The 20,305-nt window shown below is 39.5% G+C and overlaps 1 pseudogene; it reads left to right on the forward strand.

Moving 5' to 3' along the window:
* Window positions 1-1,881: 1,881 nt before the first annotated feature.
* Window positions 1,882-9,369, forward strand: LOC109263981 (40S ribosomal protein S4-like; annotated as a pseudogene).
* Window positions 9,370-20,305: the final 10,936 nt, after the last annotated feature.

Below are 20,305 nucleotides of genomic sequence, written 5' to 3' on the forward strand. Positions count from 1 at the left end.
GGAGGAATGGGAGATGGTCGGGGGAGAGGGAGATGTGTCTGAACCCACCAGTGGACAGAACAACCCCAGATCATATACATAGGGAAGACCAAGGTCCCCCAAATGATTTTGCTGAGAAGAAGCAGAGCCAGTCATGAAATATGCAAATCTCCCAGGGAAAAAAATGTCTTGAATCACAGACCTGGTTGAAAATGGAGTCTATTTGCCCTGTTCCCCAGTTCCAGATCCCATATCATCACTGGCAAAGAATACCTCATGGCAGAAAGCATAATCAGCAGCCAACTGATTTTAGACGTACTCAGTGATACGTTCAAATATGCCCCGAACAAGCTCTCCAGGATTGCCCCTTCTATTGCCGGATTTAGAACTCGAAAGTTCAGTGGAAAGTATGCTTCATCGTGTTTCTTACCAATTTTAATATCTCCATATAACCACAAGTCTATTAAGATAAATAGTTAATGGTCACTATGTGAGAATGCCATACTTTAAGAGATGTCTGTGGCATGGATTGGGTTTTGCAGGATGGCTCAATACTATAGAAAGACTTTCAACTTTCAACACTTATTTTTAAAGATAAGAATGAATTTTTTACAAAGTCCGCAGAGGATTGGCTCTAGCCAAGCCATTATGTGTTATACATATTAGAGAAGGGGGCATGGCATGTACTCAGAGAGTTTTAGAGGAAATTAGAATGCTACAAATGATCCCCTTTCTTGAACCCTGAAAAATTCCACTTTGATTTAGCACTGGTGAAATTGTTAATAGAAACTTCTTTGCACATTGTATATAAACAGCACAGCCTGGCCTGTATCAACTTTATGCTCCAATAAACAAGACAATAATGACAAATTATCAAAGCAGGCCTCAGATGTGACCCTCAATTGGGAGAGCAGCAATTTAATGAAGACAAAAGCTAGGTGAAAGCTGCTAATATCATTTACTGATAAACAGATTTTCTCGAGAGGCTCCTAGCTGAATCCCCCGAGGACCCATAAACCTGCATAATTCCATTTAAAATATTGTGCAATTCACTAAATTAGTCTTTGAACATCCTTACTATCCAATTACGAAGCCCCAGCATGGACAGAATAATGAAATTTTTCAAACTGTGGAATGCATGTGGTCTTAACAAACTTATGACAAACACCAAAATTAGCTTTCAATTTTGAGGCCAATGTAGCTCCCTTTAATACCTCAAGTCAGAGCGGCAACAATAAAACACTATTGCAGGGCTAAGCAGAACAGAAGAAAAATAAATCTTGACTTACTCAGAATTCTGAACACGGTCTACCTTCAGGAAAAAAAAAATCATAAGAAGTTGAATGATGTTTTGCATTTGCAAGCTATTTGGTCGCTTAAAATCTAGTAAAAGCTTTACTGAATAAAGGGTACAAAATACCTCCTGGACAGTTCTATCTTCCAGGCAGGCAGAAAAGGCGAGAGTTTGAGGAAGTGAAATTTATTTCTGTTCAAGCATTGCAAGCTGCATTATTAAAGTCATTTGTCATGGTTTGAATATTTCTGCCTGATTCACCATTAAATTGGCCTTCTAATTACCAACTTTGTCATGAAAAGTGGTCTGGCTGTTTCATTCACCAGAAAACTTCAATTCTTTACTCATCACTTGCTTCATGTATATAAAAAGAAAGAAAGAAAAAAAAAGAAAACAACACACCATATATTTTTATCCTCAAATCTTAGAAGAAATGATGTCAACACAATTATGCTTAAATTATCAGACAGCTTATACGTTTTGAAGACACTGATAAGTATTTAGAAAGTGAGTTATCATTTCATCTTTATTAAGAAACTTGCCAGCTTTCACCTATTATCTGGCTCACGTTGTCATGGCTTCAGGAACAACAGGTACCAGCTAGAATCATGGTGTGCCAGGTAAGATATTTCTCATGTTTTCTATCTTCTTGGCTTCTTGGGTGCTGTACTTAACTGTATCCATAGAAAAAGACCCGGACTCCATCCATGACTTCTCTAAGCAGCCTAGAGAACTCTTTGGCCAGCTGTTCATGGTTTCCTGTTCATACTTCCAGGTGAAAAAGAAAAGGGAGTTGTGGGTGACAGTCACATAGGTGAGTATCTTCCCTTCTATATTCATTTCTGTTGAGTAGGATAATGGTGCACTATGCACTCATATTTTAAGCTACATAGTATAGCTTTCTCCAATGTTTTGGGGGAAAGAAGACCTAACTTACCAACATTGTTAAGACAACTCTGACAAAGACTTAGTAATGAATGCAACAATATTTGGGAAACATCCCTATAACAAAACATAAAACGGTATTTGATCCGAAGCACACCAAATTGTGAGGTGTTGGACATTTTATAGGTGAGGAAACTAAGGCATAGAGGGATTGTGTAACTGTCCCCAAAGCCACACAGCTAGTCAGAGCTTTGGCTCTTCTGAAGCCCGAGAATTTAACCATCTCTAGGTGTGTGTGGGTAGCACTTAGTGCCCTGTGTTCGGCAATCTGTGAACTAGTTAATTTTTATGTTCAGATAATCTTAAAAAAATGTATATACACTTTAGACATTTTCATTTTTAGGCTCAAAATAAAGAGATCCATATTGGTTTTTGAATGTTTGTTCATTTATTTTGAGAGAGAGAAAGTGCTGGCACGAGCGGGGGAGGGACAGGAGGGGAAGAAAGAAAACCCCAAGCAGGCTCCAATCAGCACAGAGCCCGACGAGGGGCTCAATGTTATGACCAGGAGATCACAACCTGAGCCGACATCAAAAGTCAGACGTTTAACTGACTGAGCCACCCAGGCACCCGAGATCCATATTTCAACTATAAAGACAACTGATGGTGAATCAAAGAAACTGAGATTACGTCAATGGGATCCATACACTAGCATCTCATGGTCATCCTTACAGATGCCTTTTATGATGAAAGCAACCTTTGTTAAGCATTTTCTATTGACCTATATGAGTAGCAAAAATGAGTAAAACATCTGAATGAAATTTATGAGTGTTGGAACCTTATTTATATATATATTCTGCTTTTGTTTAATTACTAACTTTACCTGGAAGAAAGTTGCACCTGTTAATGAAAGGTTTGCTCATAATTATTTCATAGCTTCAAGATAATCATGTATATTTTCTGATCTATTTCTCAGATTGTATATAAATTAATCCACTGATTTCATCATGGTTTTTGACATTGAACCAACATGGAGAAATTTTGGTTAAAAGTCTTCAATGTCATGAAATATGAATAGAGATATCCACCCTTTAGAAATAGCTAGGACACCTTTAAGAATAAAAGGAGTGCTATTAATAATTATGCCAAAACAATTGGACTTAACCAAGACTGTTCCAAACAAACCAGGACTTTTTTACCCTAGTATTATGAGTGTTTATATTCTGGATCTCCTCTCTTGATTCATTTCTTACTTTTTCTGGATTATAACTTGCAGTAGTCTCCTAAAAACAGCTGATGGTAGGTAAAATTTTTGGATTCCTGGTCTCTAAATATAAATTTATTTTATTCTCAGAGCCAATTAAGAATATTCAGAATGTAAAATTTGGGGTTTAAAGTCATTTGCCTTAGAGTTTTGGAAGCAATTTTTCCACTTCTAGTTTTCAATGTTGTTTTTGAGAAATCTGACGCCATTCTGTTTCTGTGTTTTTTATATGTGATCTATTGTTTTGTCTTTTGTATTTTTCTTAATCTATTTGTCCTATTTTCCTTTCCTTCTTTATTTCTTGAACTATTTAAGATTTTTGTGTTTATCCTTAATGTTGTGAAAATTCATGCTGACGTGACTTGGTTTATTTTGTTGTTGTTGTCATTGTTTTGTTTTGTTTTTTCATTTATTGGGCTGAGTACTTACAATATTCTTATAACCTGAGGATAAATGCCCTCAGTTCTGAATGCTTTTCTTATGTTATTTTTTAGATAATTTTCTTTCCTCCATTCTCTCTATTCTCTGTAGACCTGTTCTTAATAAAGGTTATATCTTCTCGATTGGCTAATTTCTTTTTTATTCTACCATTTTCCATTTCTTTGTCTTTTTGACATATATTCTGGGGAATTTTCTTCATCAGCCTTTCTATTACATTTTTATTTTGGCTTTTCTATTCTTCATTTATTAAAAATTTTTTTTACATTTATTTATTTTTGAGAGACAGAGTGAGACAGAGCATAAGCAGGGGAGGGGCAGAGAGAGAAGGAGACATAGAATTGGAAGCAGGCTCCAGGCTCCAAGCAAGTGTCCAGCACAGAGCCCAACACAGGGCTCGAACCACAAACTGTGAGATCACGACTTGAGCCTAAGTCGGTCACTTAACTGACTGAGCAACCCAGGTGCCCCTCTATTCTTCATTTATAAGAGCTCTTTCTTGTTCTTTGTTCTTTTTCAAAACACCCAGTTCTTGTTTTATGAACACAATATCTTTTCTGGACTCTCTAAGGATATTACTATTATTTTTAACTTTCTTCTATAACCTGAATTGTCCATCAGCTCTGGATTCCTTTGTTTGTATGATTATTTTTTATCCTCTTTCTCATATTGGAGGCTTTACTAAGATGCCTGATGATCCCTTATTGTCTGTCAATGTTTATGAATGAAGCATTAAGAGCAAATCAGAGGCTCTATATGTGTGGATGGGACTTTTCCACTGAAAGATTTCACTGCGGACTCATCAGGAAGCAAAGTCACCTTTTTTATCAAAAGCTCTCTTTAAAGTCAGTTCAATTTCCCCAAAGAAGAGTCCTTCCATTTTTCTTTTTTCTGATTGGTGGTAAGGACTCTTCTAACCTACTTCTCTTAATCAAATCACTCTGTTTTCAGCCCCACATCTTGAGCCTAACCCCTTTTGGGCCTATTGTACCTGAATTATGGAGACTTTTTGCTCAGTTTCTCTCAAAAAATAAAACTCTAGTGTTCTTGGGAAATTTAATGACTGTACACAGACCTTTAGCCCAATCATATCTTCTTGGCTTTGTACCCATCAGATACTTGATGTCCCCAAGTGCAGAACCTCTCACACGTGCTCCTGTGTTGGGGCTCCACCTCTGCTGGTATTTATGTTCTAATTTCCTCCAGTCTGTTAGTACCATTATTACCCATCCATCTCCTTTCAAAAATCTGATGAAAATTCTTTTCACATTTTTACAATTTCAGTCTAAGTGGAGCCCCCATACGCCCTAAGAATCAGCTCCTGGTCTGATTACTAAATTCAGCTGGTAATGAGATGGATATCTGCTGATGCCCCAGTTTCCACAATTGTTTCAGATGCTCCTGAAAATCCCAAATCAGGCGAAAATCCAGATCAGAGATCTGAAGCCAGAGAATACTTCTAGCTTCACAAGATCCCTGCTGAAGTATCAAAGCAGGCAGCCTTCAGCAAATTGGGGGTTGCTGATCTTGAATCAGAGAAGGAATTGGAAAAGAAGTGGTGAGTTTGCAGGGGAAAAAATTAAGTAAAACAGAGACCTGCAGTGTTAGCAGCTGACATTAAAAAGAAAGAAAATTAAATGATGAGCTTGTAGCTTTAATATCACTGCTCTATCCAGCCCTCTGAATCTTTTTATCATACCTAAAGAATTGTTCATTCATCTTTCAGGAATACATTAGAGCAGGAGAGTTTTCCCATAGGCAAAAGCATTATACATATTTGCAAATGTCTTACATAATGATGCGAATACTATGCATAGGGATGTTTTGATGAAAGGTAGAAACAATGCAGCAATTTCCAGTCTGTTTCATTAGCTCTCATATGCCTAAGTAAAGGGAGTTTTCTTTGTTGTTTATGCTTTTTCAAACGTTAAAAAGGCTGGTATTTAGAATTCATGGTATTGGGTGTAAATAGGAAAGCCGACTGTTATCTGATGGAGAATGTTTCTTAATACAGATGTCATGTCACACTCCTATTTCTGGTTATTATTTCTAATAACTTTATTTAAAATATGTGTTTATTCAGGAAATAAAAGCAATTTTTACTGGGATTCAAAAGTACTTTCAATACATGATAGAGAGAAAATAAACCTGTAAATCCTAGCTGCAGGTCTAAAATCGTCTTTTTATTTAGCTTGTTATGGTCAACTCAGCTTTAAAATTTTATTTTTGCAGTAGAAGCTTAAACAGGATGACTTATATTTGGGCTTAGTTGTCAATGTAAAAAAATAAACAAAAACCCTAACAGTTTAGTGCCTGCTTTGCATCGACATAAGAATTCCCCTTTCATTATACCCCAGCTACTGGCAGCTTATTATGGCCATTGCTTAATTTGTGCTCTGTTTTTACAAATGACACTTGTACAGGCCTCTTGGGGCTGCGGAGAGAAGCCAGGCCCCTCTCTTTCCCTTGTGTCAATTCTTTTGTGAACCTTTATAATTAGCCACTTAACAAATGGAGGGAAATGAACCTTCAGCAGCAAAGTATATCCTGAAGTTAAGTCAACCATGTGACAGGCAAAACCGATACATGAAAATCTCCTTAACTCAATTGTTGAGTTGCCTCAAGGGTTAAGAGGCATTCTACCCATAATAGCCTAAAAGAGAAGCCTTAGAAGTGGTGTTTTTTTGATGGTTCACTATCCAAACGCCTGTTAGCCTTTCCAAGAAACAGCACACATTAGAAAAAGCACATATTTCAGGGCAAGATGGCTATCCGCCCCCCCCACCCGCCCCCAAATCTTTTGTTTTGCAGGAAAAAAATGTCAAAAGTCTGGCTTTGAAAGTAACAAGATCCCCAGGCTTGAAATTTACAGATTCAATGTAAAGGAAAAAAAAAGGGGGTGGGGGGAAGCTTACATCTTTGGGACTGAAAGAATGTAAGTGTAGAAAATGACATCACATATATTAAGATATTAATGAATTTGTTTTCAGAATCTATAATAGGGACCCTAAGAGCAGGGTGCTATCATTACGAACTCTTTCCTTTTTATTACTAATTAGACTTCTAAATGTGAGTGTAAATGTACCTCAGAGAGTATGTATTAAAAGTTGCATATGCATAAGAGATCATTTCAAATTCATCTTCCAACAAAAACTTCAACTTTGATATTTTCTCATGTTCCCATTTATACGACATTAACATAGTCTTTTGTATTTAATTTCTAAATTCCATTGTGATCATTCTATCAAGGTATTTACTTTTGAGGACTGTCTGATAGCTTAATCCCAGTTCAATAGGGCAACAGTCAACTGTTGCCAACTTAATGTATCCTATTATTATCAGTGATTCTTTTCCACGTTAAACGTATATTGCCTCTAATGTATACAATGAAATTTATCTGGTTTAAAAGCATATCCAAATCAAAAAATATATATGATACATTTTACACAGAGCTGGGGAGACATAAGAATGGGGGCTTACAATATTATAATATTAGAAGATAAAAAAATTTCAGATACTATAATATATTGATACCAGAATGCTTTCTATCTTGAGAGGAATAAAATGGAACATAGTAAATTTCTGTAGGGTCAGTGAGATAAGAGACAGTTTCACTTCAAGTGAGCTCAAAGTGTTATTGTAAATAAAAATTGTGGTTTTATTTTATTATATAGCCCAAATATATTCATTAAAGTTTTATAGCAACTTGCTATTGGTTTCAAAGATGAGTAAGTTTGCTTTATAGGCTATTGAGTAGTGGTTGACATTTCTCAATTAAGTCCTCATCTATACAAGAGCTGTTAACTCATCTATGCTTACCTTTCTTTAAAGTTTTATTTAGGTATAACTGACCAATAAACATTGTATATATTTAAGGCGTACAACTTGGTGTTTTGACAAACATTTACATTGTGGAATGATTACCACAATCAAGCTGATTAACATATCTGTCACCTCACATAGCTACTATTTTCTTTTCTTGCTTTCTTTTCTTGTGTGTGTATGTGTAGAGAACTCTTAAGATCTATCCTCTTTAGCAAAATTCAAGTATATGATAGTTTTTTTAAAACTGTAATAACCATGCTGTATAGCAGATCTCCAGAATTTATTCATCTTGTGTACTTGAAACCTGTACTCTTTGATCAAAATCTCCCCATTTCTCCCTCCCCTCAGCCTCTGGCAACCACCACTGTACCCTCTGTTTCTATGACCTTGACTATTTTATATTCTACAAGTAAGATCATGCAGTATTTGTCTTTCTAGGTCTGGCTTATTTCACTTAGGATGATGTCCTCCAACTTCAACCATGTTGTGGCAAATGACAGGATTTCCTGACTCCATAGCTAAACAATATTCCATTGTATGTATGTACCACATTTTCTTTATCTGTTCATCTGTCAATGGACATTTAATTTGTTTCCATATCTTGGCTATTGTGAATAATCCTGCAATGAATGTACAACCTCAGTGGCAAAAAAAAAAAAAAAAAAAATTAAATTAAATAAATAAAATAAAATAAAAATAAAAATAATCTGATTGAAGAATGGGCAAAGGACCTGAATGGACATTTCTCGAAAGAAGACATAAATGGCCAACAGGTATATATATGAAAAGGTGCTCAATGTCACTAATCATCAGGGAAATGCAAATCAAAACCACAATAAGAGATCATCTCACACCTGTTAGAATGGCTATCTTCAAACAGACAAATGATAACAGCTCTCTCTACGCCTAGCCTAGCACAGCTGGGGCTCATGGTCCCAAGAAGCATCTGAAGTGTGTAGCAGCTCTAAAGCATTGGACACTAGATAAACTGACCAGTGTGTTTGCCCCTTGTCTATCTACTGGTTCCATAAGCTCTCATCATTTTCCTAGGGAATAGACTTAAGTATGCCCTAACAGGAGATGAAGTAAAGAAGATCTTTATGCAGAATTTTATTATTTATTATGACTGTTGGCAAATTCTGAACTGATAGAACCTACCCTGCTAGTTTTATGGGCATCATCAGCATTGTCAAGACCGGGGAGAATTTCCATCTGATCCACGACACCAAGCATTGGTTTTGCCGTTCAAGTATAAATTGTGCAAAGGAGAAATACCTTTGTGGGGGGCAAAAGGAATCTGGTGACCCATGATGTTCATACCATCTGCTATCCTGATCCCCTCATCAAGGCGAATGAGACCACTCAGATTGATTTAGAGGAGGGAAAGATTGCTGAGTTCATCAAGTTTGACACTGGTAATCTGTGTCTGTGTGTGATGACTGGAGGTGCTAACCTGGGAAGAATTGGTGTGATCACCAACAGAGAGACACCTTGCTTCTTTTGATGTAGTTCACATGAAAGATGCCAGTGGCAACTGCTTTGTCACTTGGCTGTCCAATGTTTCTGTTGTTGGCAAAGGCAACGAACCATGGATTTCACTCCCCCCATGGAAATGGTATCTACCTCACCATTGCTGGAGAGAGAGAGAGACAAGAGACTGGTGGCCAAACAGAGTGGTGCGTAAAATGGTCTTTCGGTGATGTGATTGGAAGTCTTTATATTTAATTAAAGATAAGACAGCATGGAAAAACAAAAAAGGGTCACAAATGTTGATGAGGATGTGAAGAAGAGGGAACCCCTGTGTATTGGTGATGGGAAGGTAAATTGATGTAGCCATTATGCAACACAGTGTGGGGGGGGGGTTCCTCAAAAAATTAAAAATGGAACTACCTTATGACCCAGCAATTCCATATTCTAGGCATATCCAAAGGAAATGAAATCAGATCTTGAAGAGATATCTGCATTCCTGTGCCTACCTTTTGGATGAGGTAGTAATGAGAGCAAACCTTTATTCAGGCACTGTTCTAGGCACTTTTAATATATTAATTAATATAGTCCTCATTGCAAACCTACGAAATAGATACTGTTAACATCTCTACTCTGAAGTAAGGAAACCAAAACCAGTGAGGATAAGGTCACATCGATAGGAAGTGGCAGAACTGGGCTGCCTGGCTCAAGTCTATGCCCTTGACCACCAGGTCATAGCAATTTGTCTCCCTGATTTGTCAACCATCTGGCTCTATTGACCAAACTTTTTTAGTATCATGTAACTAGCTCAGGAAAACCTATAGCAGTTTTCCTTGGTTGGAAGTATTTTAACGTATCAGAAGTCTTATTTCCCAAATTGTTGGTGGACTTAGAGACCTATTATTCAAGGTTGAAGTCAGCTAGTATTAAAAGTGACCACATAATTTATTGTGTTAATGGGACATTTTAAAGAAGGAAGTTAGATGCTGTTAATAGTTACACACTTGGAAAGTTGACAGAATCTAGACTGTCCCAGGCAAACCTAAGCATATAGGTACCCTGGCAAAGTCCCTCGAAGCCTGGATGCTCAACTTTCCGCATGGAGCAGACAGGAAAACAGCTGGAAATCCTTGCCAATTCTCCGGATGCCCTTGGAAAATGAGAGCAAATAATATGTGCAAATGGAGTCACCTCATTGGCCTCTACTTTGTACACTGGAATCGCATTTTAAAACCTACTGGAGAGTCCTAGGTAGGCCTACCTTTTAGGAATTATCAAAACAAGCCTGGACTCTAGGTACCCTTAAAAGCAGTCTTAGCCTTCCAGATTAGCAACGGGAAAACAGCTACGAGCTTTTGCAGGGAGGGCCTCAGTAGGGGGTAGTGCTTCAGTCTGTTGCTGCTATTTCCTCCTTCCTGCCACCATCACCCACCTCTCCCTGGTCATAGCTTTGGACAGTCGCCTTACTCAACTAATGTCGTCAGTTACCAGGTGATGATACAAAGCAGAATTTCTCTCAACTCACTGTAACTGCTTACAATTCAGCACGATGCTTGAGACCCGGTAGGTACTTAATCGAGATCGCTGAATGAATGACTGACTGAATGAATGTGCGAATGAATGAACATGGGGAAGACTGTTGCTTTCTTGGCTTTGTTAACAGCAATAACGCTCTGCACTGCTAATGGGATTACAGGTAGTGTTTTCACAGCCCTTCATGTTTTAGGGAATAGGTTATAAAATATTCTAACTGAAAGTCAAGTTGCCTATAAAAAGTAGAAAATCCACAATCTTTATGCCTGAGTGGCCTATTAGAATAGATTAATTCTGGTGGTATGGCTGCTAAGACACCTATAATTTGATGATAATTTTCCTCATGTTCAAAATGTTGTTCCAACTTTGACGGCTGGAATTAGGAGAAGTGCAATTCCATAAATATGTAAGACTGACTACAGGGTTTCTACCTTTAAACTTTTGTTGGTTCTTGCCTGCCTAGGATGTCCTTGGTCCCCCTCCGTTCCTCTCAGACCTGCCTTTTCTTGGGGGTCTGGTCAAGTTTATCTTCTTCTGTGTTGCATTTCTCCACCACCATCCATAGTGGATTCTCTTCCACCTAAATCCTATAACACATTTTGTCTGTTCCATTGGGTAAAAGGCATAATATGTGTGACTCAAATTGGTAGGCACACATTTATCTCCACAAGTTATGTGAGGTTTTTTTACAGAGCAGATTGTATGTCTTTTTCTTGTCCCTGCTTACTGATAGATATATGTGTTGCAGAATTAATTCTCACAATTGCTTTTATTGTAACAAACCATTAGGTAGCAAAGTTTTGAGGGGGGGAAGAATTTTACCCATCACCTACTTCTAACTATTAGAAGCTATATGTATCTACCCAAAGAACCGAATAATTGTGAATGCTCAAATAGGCTTAGATCAGTAGCAACAATATTAATAAAAGACATGAGTACTTACGCGTTATAATTGTCTTATAAATAGTAGTATATGATTGCTTGGTTTATAGTGAGCACTGGATTGATATAGTTTCTTTCTATTAATGACTAACCAGACATGTGCATAAGTAATATATATTTGCAACATTTATTATGGAAGTAGAAAAATGCAATTGTGCCTGGCAGTTCAAGGCAGCATATGTGTGGTTAATCAGAATGATGTAGACAATAGGTGATATAAGAGTCCAGGTAAGTGATCACTATGAATTTTTAAGTTCTTCCCTAGCACTAAAGCAATGCCTAAGGATGTAACAACTTTTTCCAAATACCCACTTAATGATAGAAGGATGAGGTATTTTATATTGATTATAGCACACTAAACACAGCCCTAGTGTTCTAAGCGTTAAGCATCCCCCATGTGAGTCCAATGTATACCAGGATGCAAATGAAAATAGCTTGTTGTTTTCTTTCCTTTGGTTCTTCAGTTCTAAGAAGGAATAGATGATAAACTCAGGCACAAGGTGCTTGTTACTTCACAAGGGCCACATGTGGAGTTTTCCAGAGTTTCAGGTCAGTATTTTTTCCTTTGGTGTGTTACATAATGAATTTACAGTCTTTTTAAAAAATGTTTATTTTAAGAAAGCGAGAGAGAGAGAGAGAGGAAGAGAGTAGCATGGGGGAGGGATAGAGAGAGAGAATCCCAAGCAGACTCCACACTCAACTTAGCACAGAGACTGATGCAGGGCTCGAACTCATGGAACCTTGAGATCATGGTCTGAGCCAACATAAAGAGTTGGATGCTTAACTAACTGAGCCACCCAGGTGCTGTGAATTTACATTCTTTTAATGGGTGAAGTACACAGAGGACTTTAGCCAGAGGATGAACTTCCATGCTTCCCCTTCTTGTGGTCCCCTGATAACCATCCCTAGTTGGTGAGAGCGAAACTTATAGTATGATGGTAGTGGATGTTCTCACAATCCTTCTGGTACCATCTTCATATCCCTCGCCGCATACAGGTACTCATAAATATTTGCTGGTGCTGCTGCTGAAGAATTTGTATTGAGAAGAGAAGTGATTTGGTAAGGTGAGAGTGAAAGGTTTGTTTTCTCTAATTTTTCTGAATGATGCTGCAGGGAGCAGCAAGAAACATTCCTTCTGGGCATAGAGAAGTGGTCCCTTTTGAGTTGGTAAACAGAGAATGTGGGTGTTCAGGTGTGCTGACCCATCAAGTTAATGTAAATGTATAATATATCCAGAATATTACCTGGTGATGGGAAAAAGATGATGCAGGGATATGTTACATCTCTCTCTCTCACTTTCTCTATCTCTTTAAAGTTTATTTTATTTTGAGAGAGAGAGAGAGAGAGAGAGAGAGAGAGCGAGAGCATGGTGGGGGCAGAAGGAGAGAGAGAGAGAGAAAATCCCAAGTAGGCTCTGCTCTGTCAGCGCAGAGCCCAACATGGGGCTCAATCCCACGAACCATGAGATCATGACCTGAGCTGAAACCAAGAATCAGACACTTAAATGATTGAGCCACCCCGGTGCCCCACATCTCTTAAAAACATTATACCCATATAGCAATTTTATAAATTCTTTTGTCAATTTTACATATCATTCTTCCCAGTGACAACTGGGGATTTTAAGCATATTGTTCTTAACTACATGATCATGATGAATAGAAACAAATTAGACATTACTCCATGTAGCAGGCAGTATTGACCTATTCTCAAATGCATTATTGGACCAATTTTAAAACAGAAGAATCAAAGTAATTGATTGGTGGCTGTGGGAACGTTGCTTCCATCAATATTCAAGTGTATTTTGAACTCTGTTATGCAGTTAAGAGAACCTAACTGAAGTCACACAAGTGTGATTTTTGATGCAACAAAAACAAAAAGAAAATATTCCGAAGGGCAAATTTTAAAGCCATGACATTTCAATATTTCATCCAAATCAAAGTTAAAAGTTCTTCCTGACATTGGCATAAAATATTATTTTTTCATCTCTTTAAATAATTTGTAAGGTAGGTTCCTCTTACTTTGAGAATAATGTGTTTTAGAAAATTTTCCAACATGAGTTTTGGAGAACAATAACAAATGCCTAAAACCAATTACAGGATCACCCAAACTTTAAGTGATCATTTTGGCAGGCTTTCTAAGGATCACCATTTCATTCTAGATTTTATATAAAATATGCTAAATGAATGCATGTCTGTTTCTACTGCTTTTTCAATTACCACACTTCTGACATATTATGGTATGTACCTATATTTCCTTATGATTCTCAAATTAGTTTTGCATAAAAGCAAGCAAATTCCTCATAATTTTGGTTTATCGTTTCATTTGGGGGAAGGGAAAATCAAGACATATCTGTTGCATGTATCCAGTTTTTTGTCCACCCAGACACAAAACAGTCACGACATAGATTGAGAAATGGAACCAAGCTTCACACGAATTGCATTTCACATTCAAGAAAATTCTCCTCTAATGAAAATTCACAGATTACTGTTGTGGGTGCCTTGCTTCTCAATTGCCCCTATCTGGTTTTCATGGTTGAGAGAAGCTCATCTTTCTTAAGCAGATTTGGGGGCCCACAGAGCACAGGGCAACATAATTGACATATTAGTCTATTTGCTGATCTCTTAAAGCTCAGTGCCTACTGATGGAAGTCATCCAAGCCATTCTTCTCCACCTTTCACTTAACAAGCATAATAATAAATGAATATTTAAAGTAGCGGCAAATGTATTAGCTGGAAACAAATAGGTTTCATTTGTAACAAGTGCACACAGGTTAATTAACAAGAAGGAGCTTTTGTTTTGAAACAGGCTCCCCGATGCTGGGGGGGTAGGTGCCGTTAAGGGCCAATTGAGCTCCGTAGGATAATTATCAAGTACCAGCGTGCTCTTCCGTTGGTTAACAAAGTGCTGCCCACTATTTGCCTAAACCTATAAACCATCATCTGTGATCCTCAGCAGCAATTAAGTGACAAACGTTTCCTCGGCTGAGACTTGGGAAAACAAAAGAGACGCGGTGGGATTCGAGGAGCCACATGGATATTTTTGAATGGCACCTTTGAAGACCACTTTTTCAATCACAAAGCATTGGGCAGAAGCATATTTGGTATTATGTGACAGAGGAAATGCCAGGGTACTTTTAAAAGAGAAACTACAGTGGGCATATAGAATAGTGGACACAGTGCATATTTGAACAGCACTGGTTCTAAAACCTTGACGTGTTTAGCAGGTGTAACAGAATAGAGAGACCTGAGTCATCTCCTTATAGCACTAGTACCCACTTTTTTCCTACTATTCTAGCTACCCCCCTCCCCACATCTGATGAGGGGCTATGAAGAACATGGTGGAAATTCCCTTGAAGTTTGGGGATGAAAGTCTAACCAATGTGCAGCAGCTCCTCCAGGGCAGGAGTTACTAATTAGCTCTACAGAAAAAAAAAAAAAAAAAAAAAACGAAAAGAAAAAAGAAAAAAAGGAAAGAAAGAAAAAGATAAGAAAAAAGAAAAAGCCTATTACTGAAAATGATATATCAGCATAAAAAAAAGTAGTTTTAGACCTAGAGATTGCCTTCTATCACAAACTAATTGATCTAGAAGTTTCAAGGGTGTAACATTTAAAATAGTTCTGTAGGCACGGCAGTAGTTCCAGGAGCTATAAACCTTACAAAGGCACCGTTGAGTTAGTTCCATTAATTGTCTGGCTGGAAGAAGTCTCCAAAAGTTGCAGAAGCTCTTGTTTTTCCAGCGAAGGATCTTCTGGGCATTTAGTTGCCTACATTAAACAATGTTGTCTAACTGGTTTGCATAATTGCTAGGGCTAAAAGGCTGTTCCTCGACATTAAAAAATACAATTATAAATGTATGAGTTTCCCTCAGTCAGAAGGTACCGATTTTTTCCCCCATGCCCAAATAACAGCATTTACAAATGTTTTCACGAATCGTGAGAAGCGACCGCTCCGTGCGTTCTAATGCAGGGTGAGGTCAACAGCTCTCTTGAAAGAACAAAACCAACCCAGGGCCACGCGGGCAGGCGGGCCTCATTAAGCACTCCAGAGTGAGGAGAGCCTGTTGGAAAACTGCGCCGGGCTCGACCCCTCCTTTGTACTTCACCAGGTTCCTCCGCACCTCTGCCACTTTCCTCTGGATTTATTATTTTTTTTTATGAATTATTTAAACATGGCCATTTCACATCTACAATTAGTTTTCAAAGAAAAGGCAACCGGAGAAAAGAACCGCAAGTTAAACAGCTTGAGAACGGCTCGGGTTTGGGCAGGACGAGAAAGGCCCATCCCTGTGTCAGAGCCGCCTTCGGCGGTGGCTTCCCACGCCCCTGTCGTTTTAAGTCCCTTAGACTCCGTCTGCGTTGCAGCCTGGACCCTGTTTCCGACAGGGAGGACACACGAGTATCAGAGCGTCGCTGTTCTGGGTTACCTGCCTGTGTTTCTTCTGTGTGCGCAGATGGGAATTGACGGTCACAATTTCCACGGTTGGGAAAAGAGTAGCCTATGGAGAGTGGACAGTTTTCATCATCGTTAAGGAGTGAACAACGCACCAAAAAATGGAAATGCTGGTACCACTAACACTTGGAAAAATGCAAGTGCCCAACGGTTGTTGTACCCCGGTTACTCTTCCCCCATTAGCACCCAGAACCCAGTCCCGTCTTGGCAGGGAATGGCCTCCTAAAGTCACAATATCCTGGTCCCTCATTTCTCATCACCAAAGCATTCAGCCAGACTAGACAGCAAGAGACCGTCAAAATCATCCCTCGGCCCTCAGGTATGGCTATACCGTGCTAGAACTCATCACCTTGTAATAGAATACAATAGAAAGTGTTTTATCTACCAGACTGGAAACTTTTTCTAGGCTAGGAGCTAAAGCCCCGTCCCTTGCTACCCTCAGAGCCTGACATATAACAGATCTCCCAAAATATTGGTACAGGGATGGACTAAAACCCTCGGTGTGCAAAATGTATCTCTCTCGGAAAGTCTTTGGGGATAAAAAAGAACTGTAAAATTCACTCGCCGATTCCTTCTGCCCATCTGATATTTCACAATATTCCCTCCGGGAATATTCTTTATAGCTAAACAAACAGCCATTTCCACTTCATTGTTAGCAGCCCGGTAGAAGAATTACCTTGAAAATCAAGTTTTCTAAAATGTATGTGGACTCAATAGCGCCAGTCCCATCAAAACACAGGAAAAGTCACGAGTCTCTTATGCGGGTGAAAGGCAAATTGCTAAAATACGTGAATGGGAAGAGGTATATTCGATGTAACGTTAGATCCATTTGAGATTATGAATCGGCATTTATTGTAGAGCTACCGTTCTCCAGGTCCACAATCAAAGATTATTCCTAAAACTCTGACAACGATATTACAAAGTCAGTTTTGTCAACCAACTGACAAATATAGGAGCGGAAGCTCAGGGAGGCTGGACAGCTTTCCCAAGGTCACACAGCACAGGAAGGGAAGGGCAGAGGGCCCAGGGTACTCAGGCTACACCAGATGCCAATAGTCTGATGCTAGACCCGGGCCACTGAAGCCCGTTTCTCTGCTGTGATTGAGGAAACTCTGTATTAAGGTTGGACCTTTCCTCTAATTTAGAGGCGTGAATCCACAAGTGGTCAGTGACCATGAGTACAGTAATGGGAAGGGAGGCACCAGTCCCAAATCAGCCCCCGCCATCCCCTCCGTAATACAGTAGAGCTGATGGCTCTACACCCATGGCACACTCTGGCAAGGTCACTCAGGCACAAAGTTGAGCTGAACAAGACGCCAGGACACTTTGGGTTCTTCGTGAGGAGGCCTCATTCTCCTCAGCACCTCGGGAATGACCTGTGACCCGTGGCAAGGGACCAGAGTGAGTCCTGCCCCCACATCTGCCACCCTGGACCCAGTGTATGAGGCACTGTCACCCCTTCCCAACTTTTTCCTTGGGATGACCAGTTTTTAGTCAATTCACTCCTCATTAGTAGTTACACGAGAGGATACAGTGGGAAAGCAAGACAAATTCAGTAGACTCAACTTATTTATTATTATTATTTTTTAATGTTTACTTTTAGGGGACAGAGATAGAGTCTGAGCAGGGGAGGGGCAGAGTGAGAGACACAGAGCTCGAAGCAGCTCCAGGCTCCGAGCTGTCGGCACAGAGCCTGACGGGGAGCTCAAACCCACTAAGGGTGAGATCATGACCTGAGCCAAAGTCGGATGCTTAACTGACTCAGCCACCCAGGCGCCCCTCCGTAGACCCAATTTAAATTTGCCCTCTTTGCCAGTAAAATGAAATGAAAATGATGTTTCCAAAACTGGACTTAAAACCAATGGCTTATTTGACAATTGCGTGGAATACTTAGTAACTTAACCATTACTGTTGCTTCATGCACTGACAAGCCTATTCAGGTGTAGAATACCTGAAATTTTAAGTAAAATTTCAGAAAGACTAAAGGCTTCTGGTTAGCATATGTGGACTAAAGGGAAAGAAGCAGTCCACCGACTGAACTGCAGTTAGGTCACTGTGCCCCCTTTCCTGCCACCTTTTCATCTCCCCGGTCTCTGAGCCAGCATGTTGGAGAATGGACTCTTTCCCATGCTCTGGTGTCCACTGATGGCACGTGCTTATAATATTTGGACTCTGTTAGATGCATCTATCTTAAGTCAACATCTTTATGCACAAAAGGTGAAAAAGTAATGAGGGTAAAATATGATAAAGGCTGGACTAGACTGCACCACTCCTTGGCTCGAAGCCCTTCAGCGGCTTCAGGTTTCTCCCAGGGGAAGAGCCGGAGTCCTTACATGATCTCCCTTCCCTGCCCACACTCCCTCTCTAATCTCAGCCCCTGCTCCTGTCCCCTTCTCACATGTCTCCCGGCTGCTCTGCCCTGTTGTGGTGCCGAAACATGCCAGATAGGCTCCCCTCTTAGGGTTTTCCACTCTCTTTTCCCTCTGCCGGAAGGCGCTTCCTTTCAGTCTCTGAAAGAGTGGCTTCCCTCCTTCCAGTTTTTGCTCAGTTTTCTCGCGGAGCTTAGTGAGGCAAGCTTATTTAAACCACAATCCTCACCACCACCCACTTGACGTCTGGGGCCTACGAAACTCCTCTAACTTCCTTTTCACAGAACTTGTCGCTTTCTAAAATGCTGTATGTTTTTCTTACTTCATGACCTACTGTCAGTCCCCTCCCACATCCTTCTCAAACACTAAACTTCACGCTCCTTGTGGACAGGGACTTGGGTCTGTTTGGCTTATCCGTGAATCCCATACTTAGGACAACACTTCATACCTAGCAGGTGTTCAATAAATATTTGTTGAATAAATAAACAGATAAACGCTGTGATTAAAAGCCATTTACTTATTGAATAAATGTTAGTATAAAGACATTATGCTAAATACCTTGAAAATACAAAGCTGGTTAAGACCTATAGCTTATACAGTAGTGATTTCACCTGCATTAACACCCCATTTGCAGGGGAAGAAGTGACAGTTTCCCAAAAGAGGTGCAGTACGTTGGGATTTTCATAGGTTTTATGCAAGAGCAGGTTCTTCGATATGAAGTGTATGAAGATTAAAAGGGCTAAGATTATGTTGGAGTAGGGACAATTACAAAGACCTCAGGGAGGAGGTAATATTTGAGTTGAGGCTTGAGGGAGGTTGGATTTGTCCGTGTTGAGTTGGAACGGGTAGGACAGGGAGGGAAGATTTTTGCAGGTGGAGGACACAACATCGATGGAAATCATATAAGGACAACTAAGCAAGCTGTTTATTTTTGCTGAAATATAAGGAATATGAGGAGTCAACTGGTTTCAGATTAGAGAGCACTTTAAATGATAGGGCATTCTGGAGCATAAGAGAGATACAGTTTCAAGCAGAAAAGTCTGGGCTGCCATGGATAGAATGGACCAGAGAGGGGGATGCTAGCCACAGATGAGAAAACTTTTGCCAACAGTCTGGAAGGACGGCAGTGGGGCCCGGGGAAAGGGAGTAGCGGTGGAAATGCAAAGAATAAATGAATAAAAATTACGGGCGTCTATTTAAAAAGGTAACTAACCGGATAGAATATATGGGGGGGGGGGGTTGGACAAGAAAAGGGAAGAATAGTAGCACAAATGTTCTAATTATTAAAAACCTGCAAGTCAGGGGTGCCTGGGTGGTTCAGTTGGAAGAGCATATGATTCTTAATCTCAGGATTGTAAATTCAAGCCCTGTGTTGGGTGTAGAGATTACTTAAAAATAAAAAAAATCTAAAAAAAAAAAATTAAAAAACCCAAATCGTTATTTAGTTCATTACAAGATCCATATATACCCTACATTTCAAATCAATCCATGCACTTGCTTTTCTACTCTTAGTCTCTCTTTCCTGAAGGAACTGAAGCTCAAAGAACTGTGGAATGGATTTGACATGAGTCTGAGTGTAATGTCCAGGAGCTGCCATATGAGCAAGAGGTGTGAGGGCCGTGGGCGTCGCCATGTTGACCACAACATAGATAGAGACCACAACATGGACTTACCCCTTAAGGGGGGCCATATGTTGGAGTCTAAGAGTGAAGGGAAGAAGAGAAAGAGACACCGATGTGTCACTATTAGCTGCATTTTACTGCAAGGAAGCTGAGTCTTAGAGTGGTCACGGTGCCTGTATTTGTGTTGCTAGAAAGTAGCAGCTTGAGGATTGAAATTCAAATTTTGCCTGTGAAGCTT

The sequence above is a fragment of the Panthera pardus genome, unplaced genomic scaffold (genome assembly GCF_024362965.1).
Source record: "Panthera pardus isolate Hobbes unplaced genomic scaffold, ASM2436296v1 HiC_scaffold_1, whole genome shotgun sequence".
Taxonomy (NCBI): domain Eukaryota; kingdom Metazoa; phylum Chordata; class Mammalia; order Carnivora; family Felidae; genus Panthera; species Panthera pardus.